This window comes from Nyctereutes procyonoides, unplaced genomic scaffold (genome assembly GCF_905146905.1).
Source record: "Nyctereutes procyonoides isolate TBG_1078 unplaced genomic scaffold, NYPRO_anot_genome, whole genome shotgun sequence".
Taxonomy (NCBI): Eukaryota; Metazoa; Chordata; class Mammalia; order Carnivora; family Canidae; genus Nyctereutes; species Nyctereutes procyonoides.
This window is the reverse complement of record NW_026575121.1, coordinates 59,949,259-59,968,537: the sequence shown is the minus strand read 5'-3', so window position 1 is coordinate 59,968,537 and position 19,279 is coordinate 59,949,259. Positions and strand designations below refer to the sequence as shown.

Genomic DNA, 19,279 nt, shown 5'->3' with positions numbered 1-19,279 from the left:
TGAGAGAGATCTGTGAAATGATAAGGTCCCAGTTAGACTAACTGAGAGAAAAAGAGACAAGATACAGTGGGGGGCATCAGGAGGAGGGGAGAGGCTGTCACCACAAGCCAAGAGATGTCAGGAACTAATATGGAAATACTGAGAACGTCTCTTTAACCATACTTGATTGCTTAGATGAAATGACCCATCTCTTGAAAGACAACCAAAACTCACCTAAAAAGAAAGAGATAGCCCCATATCTATTGAAGAAATTGAGATCATACTCAAAAACTTAAAAAAAAAAATAGCCCTCTAAATTCAGATAGCTCCAGTGGAAAATTCTACCAAACATCTAATCAAGATATGATACTGATTTACACAATATCTTCCAAAAAATGAAAGAGATGGGAGCTCTCCCCAGCTCACTTTATATGGTCAACATTACCCTGATATAAAACACAAAGATGTTATTAGAGAACTGCAGACCAATATTCCCCATGGACATTAGACACAGAAATCCTCAGTAAAAAACAAAGAAAAAATAGTAAATAAAATTTGGCAATTTATAATAAGAACAATATATCATGACCAAGTGGGGTTTACCCCAAGAATGGAAGGCAGGCTCGACATTTAGGAATCAATAAACATCGTTGTACTAACAAAATAAGAAAACTCATATGATCATCTCATTAGGTGCAGACAAAGCAATATCCATGCTCAGTATAAACCCCAGAAAACTAGGAATAAGAGGGAACTTCCTTAACCTGATAAAGGTAATCTGTGAAAAGCCTATATGTATATAACATCATACCTAAGAATAAAGATGGAACGCTTTCTCTCATAAAATAGGAACAAAATAAGATTGTCTAGTCTCAGCACTTTTGTTTTCTATTTGACATCATACTGGAAATCCTTGCCATTAAAATGAAATATAACCTACAGATTGTGAAAGAAGAAATAAACAGTCTCTATTCACAGAGGACATAGTCATGTCCATCACAAATCCTGTGGAATCTACATAAAAAGTCCTAGTTGAGGGCAAGGTCACAGGATACACAGTCAATATCCACCCCCTCCCCAAATCAACTATCTATCTATATACTAGAAATAAACAACTAGAAATAAAACTTTTTAAAACTACCATTACTGGAAGAACAAATATTGTTAAAATGTCTATGCCACTCAGAGCAATCTACACATTCAATTCAATCCCTATAAAAATACCATCAGTACTTTCACAGAGCTGAAACAAACCATCCTAAAACTTGTTTGGAACTGCAAAAGGCCCTGAGTAGCCAAAATAATGTCTAACAAGAAAACCAAAGCTGGAGGCATCACAATTCCAGACTTCAAGCTGTGTTACAAAGCTATGATCATCAAGACAGTGTGGTACTGGCACAAAAACTGAACATAAATAAATGGACCAGAACAGAGAGCCCAGACATGGACCCTCAATTCTATGGTCAACTACTTTTCAAGAGAGCAGAAAAGAATATGGAAAAAAGACAGTCTCTTAAACAAATGGTGTTGAGAAAACTGGACAACCACATGCAGAAGAATGAAACTGGACCATTCTCTTACACCATATACAAAGATAAACTCAAACTGGATAGAAGACCTAAATGTCATACAGGAATCTATCATAATCCTAGTGGAGAACACAGGCAGCAATCTCTGTGATCTTGGCTACAGCAACTTCTTCTTACTACACATGTCTTCAAAGGCAAGGGAAACAAAAGCCAAAAATGAACTATTGAACTATTGGGACTTCATCAAGATAAAAAGCTTCTGCAAATCAGAGGAAACAGTCAACAAGACTAAGAGGCAGCATGAAGAATGGGAGAAGATATTTGCAAATGTCTTATCAGATAAAGGGTTAGTATCCAAAGTCTACAAAGAAGTTATCAAATCCAACACCCAAAACCCAAAAAATCCAGTCAAGAAATGGGCAGAAGACATGAACATGTTTCTTCAAAGAAGACTTCCAGATGGCCAACCGACACATGAAACAATGTTCCACATCACTTGTCATCAGGGAAATACAAATCAAAGCCACAGTGAGATACCACCTCACAGTGGTCAGATGGCTAAAATGAAGAAGTCAGGAAACAACAGGTGTTGGCGAGGATGTGGAGAAAGGGGAACCCTCTTACACTGTTGGTGGGAATGCATTCTGTGCAGCCACTCTGGAAAACAGTATAGAGGGTCCCCACAAAGTTGTTTTTCTTTTAAAATTTTATTTATTTATTCATGAGAGACACACAGAGAGAGATGAAGAGACACCGGCAGAGGGAGAAGCAGGCACCCTGCAGGGAGCCCAATGTGGGACTCAATCCCGGGATTGCAGGATCATGCTCTGGGCTGAAGGCAGGCGCTAAACCTCTGAGCCACCCAGGCATCCCTTCACAAAGTTAAAAATAAAGCTACCCCACATCCCCGCAATTGCACTACTGGATATTTATTCCAAAGATATAAGTGTATTGACCTGAAGGGGTACCTTCACCCCAATGTTTATAGCAGCAATGTCCACACTAGCTAAACTATGGAAACAGTCCAGATGTCCATCGACAGATGATTAGATAAAGAAGATGTGGTCTATGTACACAATGGAATATTATTCAGCCATCAGAGAGGGTGAAATCTTACCATTTGCAATGACATGGATGGAACTAGAGGATATTATGCTGAGTGAAATAAGTCAGAGAAAGACAAATATATGATCTCACTCATATGTGGAATTTAAGAAACAAAACAGATGAACATAGGAAAAGGGAAAGAAAAATAAAATAAGACAAAAGCAGAGAGGGAGGCAAACCATAAGAGACTCTTAATCATAGGAAACAAACTGAGGGTTGCTGAAGGGGAGGAGGGTGGGATGATGGAGTCACTGGGAGATGGGCATAAAGGAGGGCATGTGATGGTATGAGCATTGGGTGTTGCATATACATGATGAATCACTAAATTCTCCTGAAACTAATAATACAGTGTGTGTGTGTGTATATATATATATATTATACATATATATACATACAGTATATATACATATATATTATATTAATTGAATTTAAATAAAGAATTTTTAAAACTTTTAAAAATTAACAAAACTATCATTTCAATGGTAGCATGAAAAATGAAATATTTTTTAATTTTTTTAAATTTTTATTTATTTATGATAGTCACAGAGAGAGAAAGAGAGAGAGGCAGAGACATAGGCAGAGGGAGAAGCAGGCTCCATGCACCGGGAGCCCGATGTGGGATTCGATCCCGGGTCTCCAGGATCGCGCCCTGGGCCAAAGGCAGGCGCCAAACCGCTGCGCCACCCAGGGATCCCGAGAAATGAAATATTTAGGTATTTGTATCACTAAATATATGTAGGATCTGTGTGCTGTTAACTATAAAACACTAACAAAAGAAATCAAAGGCCCAAACAATGGAGAAAACTGCACAGGTTGGAAGATTTAACATAGTTAGCACATCAATTCTTCCAAAGATGATCTGTGGAGCCAAGACCATCCCATTCCAAGCCCCAGCAGGATTCTTTTAGAATAGACAAACTGACTCTAAAATTGACATGAGAGGGCAAGATTACTAGAATTACCAAAACAATTTTGAAAAAGAACAAAATTAAAACCACCTGAGTTTGATACACCTACTTTAAAGCTCCCAGAATCAAGACAGTGTTGTGGCAAAAGGACAGGTACATCAATCACTAGAAAGAGAGGCACACAGATATGGTCAATTGATTTTGGACCCAAAAAATATAGGGAAAACAGTCTTTTCAACACATGGCACTGGAGCCATGTGACTTTGTATGAAAAAAATAAAAAGCCTGTATCTGTTAACTCAGAATTGATGGTTGCCCCAAATGTAAAACATAAAACTGTAAAACTTTTAGAAAATATAGGAGACAACCTTTGTGACTTGAGGTCAGTGAAAAGGTCTTAAATGCAGCATCAAAAGCATAATCCACAAAGGACAATGGAGTTATACACTGGCCTTCATCAAAATTAAAAACTTCTGCCCTGCCCCCATCACTCTTAAGAGAGAAAGATCCAGATTAGGAAAGATATTTGTAAATCACATGTCTGGCAAAGGACTTGTATACAGAGTATAAAAGAACCTTCAAAACTTGGTAATAAGAAACCAAACAACCCGATAATAAGATTGGCAAAGTATTTGCAAGCAGATTTTACCAAAGTAGATATATTGATGCCAACAAGCACATGAGAAAATGCTCAATACCCTTAGACAGTAGGGAGTTGCAAATTATAAACCACAGTGAGATGCCTCTATATTTAGTATATTTAATGTGTCTATTAAACAGCTAAAAAAAAGGGATTACAATACTACGTGTCAGCGAGGATATGAGGTGACTGGAATTCTCATACAATGCACAATGATGCAGCCATTCTGAAACACAGGCTGGAAGTTTCTTATAAACGCAGGCTGCTCAGATGCGTGAGGTCTCTGATGTGAGGTGCAGAGCACGAGAAGCCAGAAGCTGATGGCTGCACTCTGTGTGATTCCATTTAAGTGACCTTCTGGAAAAGCAGAGCCAGAGGACAGAGAACCCTTCAGCACTGCCTAGACTTCCAGAGGTGGGCAGGGTTTGACCACAAAGGATGGAAAAGGTGGGGAGGGTGTGGGATTGTTTTGTCCTTCACGTGTGATGGTGATTACACACTGGCATTTGCTCTTTGCATTTGTCAAAACTCTTACTACTGCGCCTCAAAACAACGGAATTCTAATGCGTGTGAATTTTTTAAATGTTTCAGTAAAAAGAAGGTACAGTAAACATTGACCTACTTCTCTGATAAAAATGTAAACATATAACTTTCTAAAATTAAAACTGAAATGAAGGAGAAATTATGTACATCCTTAGCCAAAGATAACCACAACTGACATTTCAGTAGATTTCTTATTCTTTTCTATGCAGACATTTTTCTTAGTTTTTTATTTTTCTGTGTGTAGGTTCCCACGTATATAGTCCACAACCATCCCCCACAGGTTCCACACTTTTCCTCCGTCAGAGCCACTGTCATCCTAGGATGAAACTAGGATGAAACCTCGGGCCCCTCCACCTCTGCACATCCCCGCATATTCCCGTCTCTTCACTTCTCTAGGGTCTCCCAACAGCTGGCCTCCATCCTGTCTACATTTGCTCCGATGTCTTTGACGATACCTCATCGCCACCCAGACGTCCTGGGTACATCATACCTCTGAAAGTTTCCAGTCCAGAGTTGCCATTTTAGGGTATTCTCAATGTTTTCTGGTTTATAATAATGTCTCTATAAACATCTGTGGCTATAAATCTTTATCAGCATAAAAAAGTCTCTTTCTTGGGTAGATTCTGCACAGGGCAAGGAAGAATTTACGTCTGCATATTTAACTCTCATCGTCCTGAGGTGTCACCAGCTGTTTCTCCGACACAGACTCACCTGGATCAGCCCTGACATGTGGACGCCCCACGGAGGTCTGGACACAACCCCACGAGGGACCCCGAACTAAACAGTATGCTTGGTCGCTCCCTAACTGCTGACTCACAGGGTCTGTGGCATGGGCAGTGCTTGCTGCTGAGGCAATAGATAATTAATAACGTTGCTTTGCAAAAGCAAAATAGAAAAATGCCTTGGGATCTGAGTAAGTCATCGGTTTATTACCTGGAAGTGCATTACTCTGACTTTTAATGATAATAAGTATGGCATTTTCTGATATTTTCAGCACTGAAAAGTAAGATAATTAAGTAGAAAACTAAGATAATTAAGAAAAGATAATTTGACTTATGGGAAAAAAAAGTCAAAGCAAGTAGGTAAGTCCTGGTTGGGGAGCCCACATCGTCCCCACAGGAACAGATGTCCTCTGTCCCCGTCCTTGCTGACTCTTCAGGAGTGGATGGAGGGCTCAATGATGAAAGGCAAGTGCTCTGAGGCAGCAAGACCAGCGTCTTTATTCTGAGGACCATCTACAGATTATTGCTAAAACTGCATCTGTGGTTTCAAAAGCCAGGTTTATTGATATATCCATTTTAAGCTGTATATTTAGTGAATACAAGGTAAGGGTTGGAAAAGATGTTTCCCAAAGTCTCTAACTGGATTGCAAGAAATAGATTATTATTTCTTTAAAAGATTTAATTTATTTATTCATGAGAGACACAGAGAGAGGCAGAGACACAGACAGAGGGAGATGCAGGCTCCCCACAGGAAGCTTGATGCGGAACTCGATCCCAGGACCCCCAGATCATGCCTGGAGCCAAAGGCAGAGGCTCACCCACTGAACCACTCAGGCACCCCAAGAAATAGATTATTCTTTACTTTATGAACATTAATAACATTAATATGAGATTCTGAAATGGTAACATTCTAGATTAAATAAAGGGCCAAAGTCAACAGTCATGCTGTGGGCACACACGCCTCATGAGAGGGAGAAAGATGATCAGTGGCCAGTGTTGAGAACACAGTTGCAGAAGGAAAGAGCCTTGAGCCTTCGCACACAGTCTTAAAGCTCTGCCGTTGTCTTCTGGACTCAGCACAAGGCCCAGGGACACGGAACCGTGCTCTGCTTTGCTGGAGAAAGAGCCTCCCGCCTTGGAGTGCACCTCCCCTGGCTGCCCAGGGGCTCCCCGGGAGCAGAGCCCGGTCCTGCTCCCACAGGTGACTCCCACTGGTGAGTGCCACTTGAGGAACATGTCATCTTCGAGCACTCTGCTTTCTCTCCCCCCTTCCCCCATATATGCTGCCTTCTGAGATTAAAAAAAATAGAAAAAGAGGAAAAGACTCTTGATTTTACGGCACAGGCGTGCACACACAGACACGTGCACACACATACACACACACACACATTCATGCCCTATAGTACCAAGCTTGTATTTTGAAATCTGCACAAAAAAGGAAGTCATTCATTCTATTAGTCATTTCTTACTGCTATTTCCCAAAATAGCTGCAAAATGAGTTTAGTACTTCTTAATTCAAATAACCAAAAACCCACAGTAATTATACTGTATTTGCGTGTACCTTGATAAATTGAGCGCAATCACAAAGCAGTTTTATGGCCGTTTCTCTTAAACAACTGTTTTCATGGAATCTAAAAATGACTATAATTAATCTTTGTATTTGGGAATTTCTGGAACATCCCTAAGTAATTGTCTTCTATGCTTCTCAGAGAACAGAATGATGGCTCAGTTTCTAAGCACAAACATATCTTGGAGAAGAACCCAGTGCGGCCTGACTCCCAGAGAAGAGACACATCACACGCATGTCCCTGGGGTCATTGGACCCACTGATGCCCTGGGTTTGTCCTCTACACTCCTGCCCAAAGACTCATGGCCGGGTCTATGATCTTTTATCAAAAGCAAATTATCACATTTCCCTTGATCAGAAAAATTTTTTGCCCCCAAATTTAGGGCTTTACAGCTTAAAGCTTTGAACTGGAGATTGTTACAGCTCTTGGCCTCAGATTCTTCAACTATCGAGTAGGTGCTGGGAGGCTTGGTTTTTTAAAGGTTTTATTTATTTATTTGAGAGAGAGAAAGAGAGACAGGGGCAGAGGGAGAGGGAGAAATAGACTCTCCACTGAGCAGGGAGCCCGATGTGGGACCTGATCCCAGAACCCTGAGATCATGACCTGAGCCCAAGGCAGACGCTCAACCACTGAGCCATCCAGGTACCCCTGCTCGGAGGTTTACATCAAGAAAAAGCAAGGACCTGAGTGCTCCATGTTAAGGCCAAAGTCAACGTCTTTGCCTCTCTAAAAACACTGGTGAGTCCTAGGCCGGTTGGCAACATTGCCCAGTTTCCCTGGAAGCAGCTGTGTCTGTCTGTGCACTAGAGTTATTTTCATGTTTAAAACTCCACCAGATAGGATCCCTGGGTGGCTTGGCAGTTTAGCTCCTGCCTTTGGCCCAGAGTGATCCTGAAGTCCTGGGATCGAGTCCCACATCAGGCTCCCTGCATGGAGCCTCTTCTCCCTCTGCCTGTGTCTCTGCCTCTCCCTCTCTCTCTCTGTGTGTGTGTGTGTCTCTCAAGAATAAGTAAATAAAATATTTAAAAATAAATAAATAAATAAATAAAACTCCACCAGAGCCTCCCTGAGGGTGGGGCCATCCATAAAATCAGAAGAACCACTTTACGCTGTTCACAGTTTTTACTTAGTGCCTCTCCTCAAGCAATCCTAAAAGGATGTCTTCGTTCTAGGGAATGAAATTAAGATATAGTAAAAATAAAAACTTTCTACCTGTCGTGCGGGCCGACCTGTGGGATGGCCTCCACGAATTACAGAGGGAAAGCCAGCCCCCCTGTGTCCTGGAAGCAACAGGTCTGGAGGCCTCGAGGGGTGCATGCTCCGTTCTGGCCCAGAAACAGTCAGAGCTGTTTCCACAACCCACTTCTGGGAGTCGGCTTCTACTCCCTCCCCTACCTCCTCCCCCATGGCCCCTGCCCCCCAAGTGCCGCAGGTGCTGTAGACACAGGCAGATGGAGACACAGCCTCTTGTCCTGAAGGGGCCAGGGAACACACAATGAACCCCTGAACACAAGGCAGTCTCGCCAGTTCTAGCTGAGAGGGGGCCGGGGCCAGGGGCTGGCAGGATAGGGGCAGGGGTGTGCTGTGGTGGTCCCCAGCGGCTGAGCTGCCACAGCTCCCCAAAGCCACAAAGAGCATTTGCACTTTAATATCCAAATTGCCTGCTTTGACATGTGTCTACAAGAGTCTGTTTAAAGTCTTGTCTCCTTCCTGGTGCTGCACTTGGTGCATGAGGAGTTTTGAAGTCATTTCCAAATGAGTATGTTCCTCATACTCAGTCAGATCATGCGATGTCCCCCTGAGGGCTCTGGAGTGATGGCAAGTGAAATGGGACAGGCCCTCACCTCTGGGAGGCCTGGTAGCTGAGGTGGCACAGCCGGCGGCACTTCGGTGCCCACTTGGGGCCAGGCCACGTGGCAGCTGCTGTGGGTCACACAGCTGGTGACGGCTTGGTGGGAGTGGGCGACCATCCAGGGGCCTGCAAGCCCGCCAGCTCCCAGGCAAGCACCCAGCTGCCTGGCTCATCAAGGCCCTGAGATGGCCTGGGCTCCAGAGAGTCTGGTGAGGGGTTCCCTCCGGTGGGCCCCCACAACCCCGGATCTGGGCTTGCCAGCTAGCAGGGCTCAGGGCCTAGGGTGAAGACACACCCATGCCTCTCCAAGGCCCTGGGGGTGTGTGTGTCACAGGCTCGGGGACCTGAGTGGCAGGCGTTAGAGCCACCCTGGTTTGCAGTCATGCAAGGTGGGACCCAGCCTCACCAACATGGCTTTGAAGCCCATCTCCCAGACTGACTGGCAATCATGCTGCCACATGGAGGTGCAGCTGGATCTGAAATCTCTACACCAGGGTCTCTCCTCCGCAGCCTGAAGCCACGGCCCACCACGGGGGAACTTTGGGTTGTTAAAACAGGCCATGCACTGAGTCTGGATGTTTCCAGGGCGACTGCATGGGGCACAGTCAGGCGATGACAGGTGGGAGGGTGGGGACTCAAGGGGAACTGCTGGCCTCCTTAGATGGAGGACTGGGTGAGCACTTCAAGGGGTGCTTCTCGTGCACAGAGCCTCCCGGCTGTTCCCCAGTGCTGCCTGCTGGTCTGGGCACCCCTCCTCTCAGACTGCAGGTGACTCTTCCGTGCTTATGGGAGCACGGGAGCACAACTGGCAGCCAGGTTTCCCCTCCTGAGCCATGCAGCCAGCTCCCCTGTCTGTGCCCATGCCTTCCCAGCCTGCCTGGCTCCCCTAGGGGCCCAGGACGGGGTGGGGGGGTTGGGCGGTGGGGAGAAGGTGCTAGTCCTCCCATGAGGGCCACGGTTCTCTCCACCCAGCCCCTTTCCTCACTGCCCGGGTTTGGTGACACGTGGGTCTGGGGGCGGGAAGGCAGAGCCGTGCTCAGGGCCTTCTGTGTCCCATGCATGCTCCCCATCTTTGCAACCTGGTGTTCCTCAGGGCCCCATCCCCACGGGCTGGCTCTCTGGTTCAGGCTGCACACCCAGCATGGAGCAGCGGGAGCACGACATCTGTGCTTTGGTTCTGCGCAGACGGCTCACCCACAGGGACCCTGGTTCCTCGCAGGTCAGTGTCCTGGGGCCGCAGCAGGAAGCAGCAAAAGCACATGGGCGCGTCCACGACAGGTGCGCTCTCTCCCGGCTCCGCGGGCCGCAGGCTGAAATCACGGTGCCAGCTCTCCCCTCCGAAGCGCTCTGAACGCAACCCCTCTGGGCCTCATCCTGGACTCTGGTATTTGTTGGCCATCTTCCGCATTCCTGGGCTTACGGGGTGCACCACGCCCATTTCTGCCTCCCTCCTCCTGTAGCCTTCTTGCTGGTGTCTCTGCTTCTTACCAGGACGGTGGTGTTGGAGGGGGGCCACCTGCTCCAGGCTGGCCTCACCCCAACTAATTACATCTGCAACCCAGTTTTCAAACAAGGTCACTATCCAAGTTTCCATGGGTCAGGGGTTCAACATGTCTGGGGGACACAAGTCATCCCCTGGCCCCCCTGCTGGGCTGGTTGGCCCTCCCCACAGCTCACATGTCCCATTCCTTCCTCTCTGTGCATGGCAGGCCTCGGGCACCTAACACCCATCCTGGTGGGACCAGAGTCTGGTGTCCTCCAAGTCTTCAAAGGAGGCTTGTGACCCATGTGCCACCTTCCCTCACTTCTTCCCCTCCTGTGAGGTTGTGTGTCATCGCTCATCCCATGTGACCCTCCTGGTGCTGGAAACAGGCTGGAGGACAGCGGGAGGCAGGCCCACCTCAGGCAAAACTCTCTCCTACCCACTTCAAACTCACTTCTCCAGGCTTTTCTCTTACCAAGGACTGTGGCACTTACTGTTTCTGCGATCTGGTAGGTGAGGCTGGCCTGCTAGCACCATTTTTCAGACCCTTTCTACTAACCTGGGAAAAAGAAATTTGCATGATTTCTCCATGAGAAAATGTGGGGGGCACCACTGTTTTATTTTTTTCCCAGTAATCAGCATTGATAGGTGACAGGCACTTCTCTTTCTTCTTCGTGTTTATCTTCAGAAAGTCTGTGAAGCCTCAAGGCCAAGTGCTTGTGTGTCTTTGGGGCCAGGTCGTGTGGATCTGAAACCTGAGCCCCCACTCAAGAGTCCCCATCAGGAAGGAGGTCACAGCCAGGATGCAAAATAGCATGTTGGTTGTGGTGCAGATCCTATAAGTTCCTCCAGTCGAAGGCTAGGAGCCCAGCTCGCAGCTCCAAGGGCAAGGGGTACGTGGGGCGAGACATGGGAGCTGACACGCTTCACACCACCAGCCCTGTCTTGCATCTGCTCTCCCACCAGTTAAATCAGAAGCAGGGAAAACCTCATCTTGAATGGATACACCATCTCCATGTGTTCTCCGTGTGTGCGTGTGTGTGTGTGTTAACTGTTAAGTCATGGGTGTTTCAAGTGTGGCTTTAACAAGGTTTAAAGTGGAAATACTTTTCCAGATCAGAATACAAAAAGTATTGAGAGGTCTCTTCGAAACTCTGTAGTTTCATCTGGTTTTCATGTCTTTAATTCACTGAAAAATCAACAGAAAATGACATCGATAAATATGTAGGCTTTAATTAAAGTATTTGCACTTTATCACCAACTTTTAATTAAAAGCCCATCATGGCAGGATAAGCATTTTATGTTTAACTTTGGTAATTTGATTTTGCTATTCAAAAAGCCTGGAAAAATATTCCTACCCAACAAACCTCATGTCTGCGGAGCCCTCTTGCTCCTGAGCGCAGGATGGTGTCTGACTTGTCCTGCTTCCCACGCACCTGCAGGCACAGCCCACATGGGAGGGTGGTGGGTCCTGTCCTGAGCCCCAAGCCCTGTACCCCTGCATGGCCCTTGCTCAGCAACCTGGCTGCGGCTGGCCTGCCCTCAGTCCCTCATGCCTCCCTCCTCTCTGATCGGCTGGAGAACAACATAGGCCTCCTTTTATCACCTTATATCATGACCATCTGCCTCCAGGGGCCCCAGTGCCACAACTCAAACCCCTCCCTCCTCCTGTGGCCATCCTGTCTCCCTCTCTCTGTGTCTCTCTCTTTATCTCTCTCTCCTATCTCTGTCTATCAATCTCTCTCTGTCTCTCCCTCTGTCTGGGTTCAGTTGCTCTCAGATTCTTGTCAATGACAATTCTCAAGGACCAAGAAGCAAATGGCCCCAGCAGTGAGATATCTTGGGCATGGCAACATGCCCATAACTGCAAACCTCATGCATCTGCTCAGAATCGTTCATCAGGTCCCTGCTGATGGAGAATCGTGCAGTTTCATGAATCACATAGAATCATGAACTACATTCATGCAGTATGATCGAGCTCCCCCCTTCCCCAGCTTGACCTTCCCCAGCATCATCACCTGTTTCACATGCTCCAAGTCTTCAGTGCCAATCATACTCAGGGGCGGCCCCCACCCCAAGCACACTGCAGCTCCCATACGCTATCTTGCTCCCTCTGCCCAGAGAAGCTACTCAGGCTTCCCAGAAGTGGCCTTGGTTTTGAGGCCCTGAGCAAATGCCATCTCCCCTGGGCAGCTCCCAACTCTCCTCCCGGAATGATTAAGGCATTCATTCCTGTATACATCCTTGCACTCCCTTCACAGAGACTTCCTCTTTTAAGCCTCTGCACCTTTGCAAATGCTGTTCTCCACCTGGAATGCCATTCTCTCCCCTCCTCTTTCTTGAAGACTTTCTCTGGATGCCATCTGTGACCTGGCCAGAAGCAGATGCCCACCGCCCTCGGTGAGTATGACCTGCCGCCGCATTGCCAGACTGCACAGCGTTTGGGTGTTTGCTCTCTTGCCTTCACAGTTGAGAATTTCTTTCCTTTTTCTTCTTTTGAAATTTTCTTGAAGGCGTGGATCATAACCAGGATCTTTTTTTAGTTCCGTATGTTATACTTTGCAGAGTACCATGTATGTAATAGATATCTAAAAAATATCCATTGGATGAACTCCTAACCCTATAGTCTTCTGCTTTCTTATGGAAAGAAATAGAAGTTACTGTTGCAGTTTATGAATAAATCCCAGTGAAGGTATCTCTTAACATTTGCAGGTTGGATGTAAAAGACCATGCTACAGGTCTGCAGGAAGATGCTGTTACAGGATGAGCTTAGCCAGAACTCTCTCCACTCCATCTTTTCTCCTTGAGAGAGAAGCACCTGAAACATTAGTTCTTACAAGCCATAAGCCCTGGGCCTACCCAGATCTAGGAGGAAGGAGCTGCAAACTGGAGCTTGGCTCACAAAAAGAGAGGATGCCCCTCCATCCACCTGCTGTCACAAAATGTGCATTGTCTGGAGCAGCAGGAGAGAGCCAGTGGAGTATCACTCTCCCAGCACAGAAAGGGGCTTCACCACAACAGCTGAGGGGTGTGGAGGAGAGCTCAGAGCACTGCTCCTGCTTATCAGATGCAAACCCTGGTGTTAGCACACATGGAGGTCTAGGTGCAGAAGAGCCAGAAAGCCTAGGAAAGGTCACACCAAATAAAGTGCCAAAGGCTGGCAAACCCTTCAGCTAGAAGTGTGTCTGTGGTTTGAACACCAGGCGTATTGTGAACTAGCCTTCAAAACTCTAAAGTCAAATCATTACCATATAGTGCAAGTTCCTGCCACTTGGGTAAGGGAGAGAAGGGTTAGGGACCAGGTCGTAGCCTTGCTGACTTCCATCTGCGCAGGTGTGCCAGTGGCCCTGGTGCACCTGCCCAAAGCAGACCCAGTAGCTGCACACTGGTGGCTAGAGCCTGGATGCTGCAATGAGAACACAGTTGGGGGCGAGGGTGTCACCTTGCCCAGACCAGACCTGTGAGCAGCAGAGCTGGGCAGTTAGCAGCCCTCATCCTCATGTACAGTGTAGTATTTTGAATTAAAAAAATTCTTTATTCCAGACCTCAAACTCTGATTTATTTTGATTTTCTATTTTTGTTTTGGCAGCTGTTTTCCCAGAGTTCATATCCACCCGCAGCTGTTGCTCGTGCAACATTCCTCTCCGAAGTGCTCACTGTCCTATCAGAGTGTAGTCATGAACGTTCAGCCTCAGGCTGTCGGATTTTCCGCTTGGATTTATTTCATTACAATTTATTGCATGCCTGAGCCAGTATGTTTACATTAGAGAGGTGGCATAAACCTGAAGATAAAGTCTATCACAGTTATTGCCATGTAGAAATATGTTCTAAATATAGTGATTTTTAAATGGGATGGCACCCCTGTTGTCAGACTAGTCAGTGTGTGTTCGTGAAACATATTTACCAATCAGTCATTCTATTAATTAGATCAAATCATCAACTTTTAAAATCTCTTTTGTGATAGTAAATAAATTCTAACAGCAACAGGAGGAACAATGACATAAGCTTTGGTGAGAGAAGTTTCCTGAGAGGATGGGGCTAGAGCGGGGTGTGCACTCCTGTCCACCATGACTGCAGCTTCTGAGAATCACCTGCAAGACCCTTCTGATTCCAGCAGCAAGATCTCTATAGAAAAGGCTCAAGAACTTTCTTTTCTAGCTCTTGTTTCGGTCCTATTTACGAGGAATCTTATCAATATTATTGGCAGTTTTCAGAGAGAGACAGTGAGTGAAGTTAGGTAACGAAACTAAACAGATAAGCAGGAAGGGCCCTCGCACAGAGGTTCTTGGGCATCATCAACCTCCTGTCCATCCTAGAAGGAGTTAAACAGTCCAGACAATGTGCCTCAAATTTGATAATATTTTAGCCTTTCTATGGAATGTCTTTTGAAGAAAAGAACAAAGACCCATGAGAAACGGGCGGATATGCAAACTATAGTGACTGGCTTAGAATCACAGAAACTTGAGAAATGTCCGCTTCCCACGTAAGTTGTCTAACTTGCAAAAACATGTACAATTTGCTTACCACCATATTAAAATCTAGATAAGCTCCCTCATTTACGAGAGGGCTTCGTTGCTTTCTTATCTGTTTTTGAGATATCTTGTAATAAGACTTTTTTTTTTTTTTGGTCGGTACTGCTTTTTCAATCAATGTAGCTGACACCAGATAATTTGAACACAAGGGACATATCTCACTGGCCCTGTATGGACATTGACCTAATTTAGCTAATCTTAGATTATTTATCCAGAATATCTTGTCTGCAAATATTTGAAAGTGTATGACCATTATCGTCTTTAGGGGAAAAAGAAAAACAGGAAAATGAATGGAATCTTTCTAGTTTTATAATATGATGGAGCAAATGAGGCCACGCAATTTGCATATTAAAGAAGCAGAACAAATTAACGGGGAACTTTGCTAGCATGTAGAATCTTCATATTGCCAGTCTGGGGGCCACGTGCCTGGATTTCTCTCCTCGATGCTTTTTAATCATGTTTGGTTCTTCTACTCTGGGATGATCCCAAAAAAGTAGAAGAGCAAGGTTGACAGTAAGTGGTTAAATTCTTACAGTTTGCTTCTATAGTTATTCCAGTAAGTTCAATGACAGCAAACATGAATCATCATGGAAATAAACCACCTGTCATACTAATAAATATGCCATCCTACACATCCAGAGTGAGGTCACCTGAGTTTCTAATGGAATGTCAGTGGCTCTTCAGCAAGGTACATGTTATATATTTAGTTATTTCCCTGGATACGCTTTAAAAAATAAACAACAGGAAGTCAGATTAAATAACTATTTCTATTAGTTTCTTATTAATTGAACACAAGTCTCATATAACAAGAGTGATATTTTCCAAGGAATTAGTACAAAGAATAAACCATTTTAATTAACTTACCCACAGAATCTTGATCATTCTTGGTACTCTACATTTTCCTTTTCCTTTAGTTAAATTTAATTTGGCCAAAAATAGAACATTAAGTGGACATACTAACAATGAGTAACAGGAGAGTTCCTTTTATGATAAAAATAATTTCTAAATTTTACCCAAAATTGTTTATGAGATACTCCCAATTTATTGGCAAAGTAGACTCAACTCACAGTTTTGCTGAATCGATTCTTCATTAATTATATAATACTCCAAAAGTAAATATGTAAAAATACAGTGTGTGCATATCAAGTTTACATGCATGTAGAATGTTCGCAGTTATACTGAATTTACTATAAACAATATTCTCAGCAGTGTCTTTTTTCTTGCTATTATCAAAAGATGAAATATGATTTCTAAGTTTTGTAACTTTACTTGTAGAAATCTTGTCTCTAAGATGTTAACATGGACCATTTAAAGATACTGTATTTAAAATTAAAAATGTTTGCAAATGTTTTATTGTAATATTTTTGACCAAGGTGTGACTCCACAGATTTTTAAAGCTATGAGTCAATCATAGAAGTCAACAAATCTGGAAGCAATTCCATTCTTGCTCTGCAGAAAGCACTTTCAGGGGCTGTAGCTTCTTGCTCAGGTCTGCTGTTTGTTTGTTTTGTTCAGATGGCAGTGGTGGCGGCAGTGGTGGTGGTGGTAACGCCTCCCAAGGGAAGGGGAACAGCCGAAAAACACCCAAACGCTGACCTGAAATTTGAAAATGACAGGAAAGGGTTGCTTGGGGCCTGTGTGGACATTACACAATAACCTTTTGTGATTTACATTTCATCATGATCTAACATTTGTAGCCAGATTCCTCAAAAGTTATTTGAGAGTTCATTTAAGATTGCCAACTGCGATCACAATACAGCAATTAGGCAGAATTAAAGTTAAAATGGAGAGAAAATGAAGCAAGCAATAAAGTACAATGCGCACTGCCACCCCACCCCCACTGCGCATTCTCCTGGAAGAAAAGGAGCCTTAATAATACATCATCTTCCAAAAGCAACTGTAACAGGGCAGGTTCTGCTCTGCCTCCCCCTAACCCTTGTGCTCAGCATTTCCGTCTTTGCTTTCCCTCTTCCATTTCCTGGAGGAGCAGAGGTAAAGGCGAAGGCTGCCTCACGGAGCAAGCCACAATCGGGAGCCACGTGGGTCACTTAAAATGCCCCAAAAGCCACATTTTTAAAAAGTGGAAGAAGCAAGTGAAATTAACTTCAAAAATGTGTTTATTTTACCCCATATATCCGAAATACAGTCATTTCAGCATGAAAACACGATTTTTAAATGATCGGTGGGGTAGTGTATGTGCTTTCTTTCCCATCACATTTTGAACAGCTGGTGTCTTGCATGCTCATTGCACACCTCCACGTGGACTGGCCATGTCTAAATGCTCAGGGGCCGCAGGGCACAGAGTGTGGGTGGGCGGCCAGGGAAAACACGCTGGGAGAAAGAACAAATGTGGAAGCATGAGAAACAGTGGTAACGCAGGCCCCTCTGGCAAGCTCAGAAGGACCTGCTCTGAAAGCCCAGGGGAAAGGGTCAAGAAACAACCCACACTTGTCCTCCACAGGCATCACTTTACCGCTGATGTGTTGAATTCTGTAAAGATCAGCTCACTCATCCTTGTGTGTGTAGCCAACAGAGTATTCTTCCCAGAGTGTGGTTTCCCTGCCATGAGGAGCCGGGGGTCACTGGCCACCGCCCCCCTCAGCCAGCCTGTGCCAGAGGACCCCAGGATCCCCAGGCGCCTCTGGGTGTTTGTACGAACGTGAGTGCACACTGCGTGCGTTGGGTGGGGCTGTGAGTGTGAGGGTGTGTGAGGATGTGGCTCAGCGGGGAGCAAGGTAGGTGCATCTAGGCTCACAGCCCAGGGTTAGGGGCCTGGCCGTCTGCCAGGAACAGGCCCATGTGGGCCACTGCAGCTTTTCCTGTGGCCATTCATTCCACCCATGGCTAGGGCCTCATCAGTCCTTCAGCAAACCTATTTTGGATACTCCCAATGAACCAGATGCTGTCTACACCCCGGAGAGATCCCTGCAAAAACTTGGTCTCCCCTGGCTGGACCCACATCATCCTGTGTGTGTACCACAGGCAGGATCTCCGAGTACCTGTGGCTTCCAGCCCTGCCCCAGCTGTGGTGGACCTGGTGGGAGAGGTTGGGCACATGGACGCAGGAAGACATGGGAAGACACTCAGACACGTCCATGAGCAGCAGCAGGGTCCAAGTCCTACAGTTTTCCAGGGAGAAAAAGGAGTGTTCTAGGTCATCTCCTAAAGGTGACACATTTAACCAGATTACTAGGCTGGGCCCATCCCACCTGCCCTCCCAGCCCCAAACAAGACACACCAACAGGGCCTCCTCTCCATTTACTTCTGGATCTCCTTATGTTTACAAACACTGTATTTGATTGCACCCCTTCCAAATCCTACCCTTCAGTTTGTCAAGAAATCAGAGGTACCCGAAGAGGCTTTGAGGGGTGCCAGGGGGCCTCTGGCACCAGGGAAGACTTGGCCCTGGGGTGTCTTCCATCTGCACATGTGCTTCTCAGCTGGGGGCTGGGAATGACCTAGAGCCTCTCTTGGTGTTGATTGCCTTCTGGGAAAAACTTCCAGCCCAGGATGAGGAAGGGAGAGGATGGATCTACACGGAATCCTGAGTAAAGAGGCAGAAGGACATATTAACATAGGTCGGTGGTTGGAGGAGGGAAGCAGACTTCGCCAGCACTGGGCCCTCCCTCGGACCTGGACCTGACCTCGGGGATGCAGTGGGATGCAGGGGGATGCCCTGGACCCTCCAGCACAGCCTGCCCCTCCTGCCCATGGTTCTGGAAAATAAGGTCACCCTGGAGGGTGGGGGTGGGAGCACAAGGCAGGGAGGAGAGGGAGAAGCATGGTGGCCACAGCCCTGGGAGTAGCAGTCCCTGCGGCTGGGACCATGTCTGGTGGTGCTCAAGGATGGCGAGCTGTTTGTAGCAGTGCTGCTGAGGAGTGCTGCCTGGTATAACTTGTTTGTTTTGGGGCACAGCTACTCTAATATGTGTTGTTCTGCGTTCAATCTAAAGAAAAAAACGTCAAGAACTCTCAGTGCGTTATCCCTGGCGCAGAAGATGCTGTGTTTGTTAGATGCACTCCACCTGTTCCACTGGCTGCTCTTGGTGGTTTAAACTTGCCAGGAACACTTAGAAAATGCAAAAAAAAAAAAAAAAAAAAAAAAAAACAAAAAACAAAACAAAAAAAAAAAAAAACCACCCTCATAATCTCAGTCACTTGAGCCAGACGTCTGAGCTCTGAACCTCAAGGAGGTTTTTCAGTTTGCGAATTCACCAGAAAGAGAACTATGGATCGTCAGTGGCTGTCACTTGCGGCCCTGCCCCTTCCCCTCCCGACAGAAGGGGATCTGGAGTTTGAAACTTGTCACGGAGAAGAGAGACCTTTGCCGAAAAGGCTGCTAATGAATTCGGATTGTATAGTGCTCAAAATCTGATGTTTTGCAATGATGACATTAGTGTGGCAAGCGAGGATCCA

At 45.7% G+C, this 19,279-nt stretch overlaps 1 long non-coding RNA gene across 1 annotated transcript; it reads right to left on the bottom strand.

The window, feature by feature from the left end:
• Positions 1–16,010: 16,010 nt before the first annotated feature.
• LOC129516621 (uncharacterized) lies at positions 16,011–18,866 on the bottom strand. The gene is made up of 3 exons (XR_008665800.1): positions 18,214–18,866; positions 17,863–17,982; positions 16,011–16,459 (listed from the first exon to the last, which is right to left on the bottom strand). It is a non-coding gene; the product is annotated as an uncharacterized LOC129516621 (long non-coding RNA).
• Between the last annotated feature and the right edge of the window lie 413 nt (positions 18,867–19,279).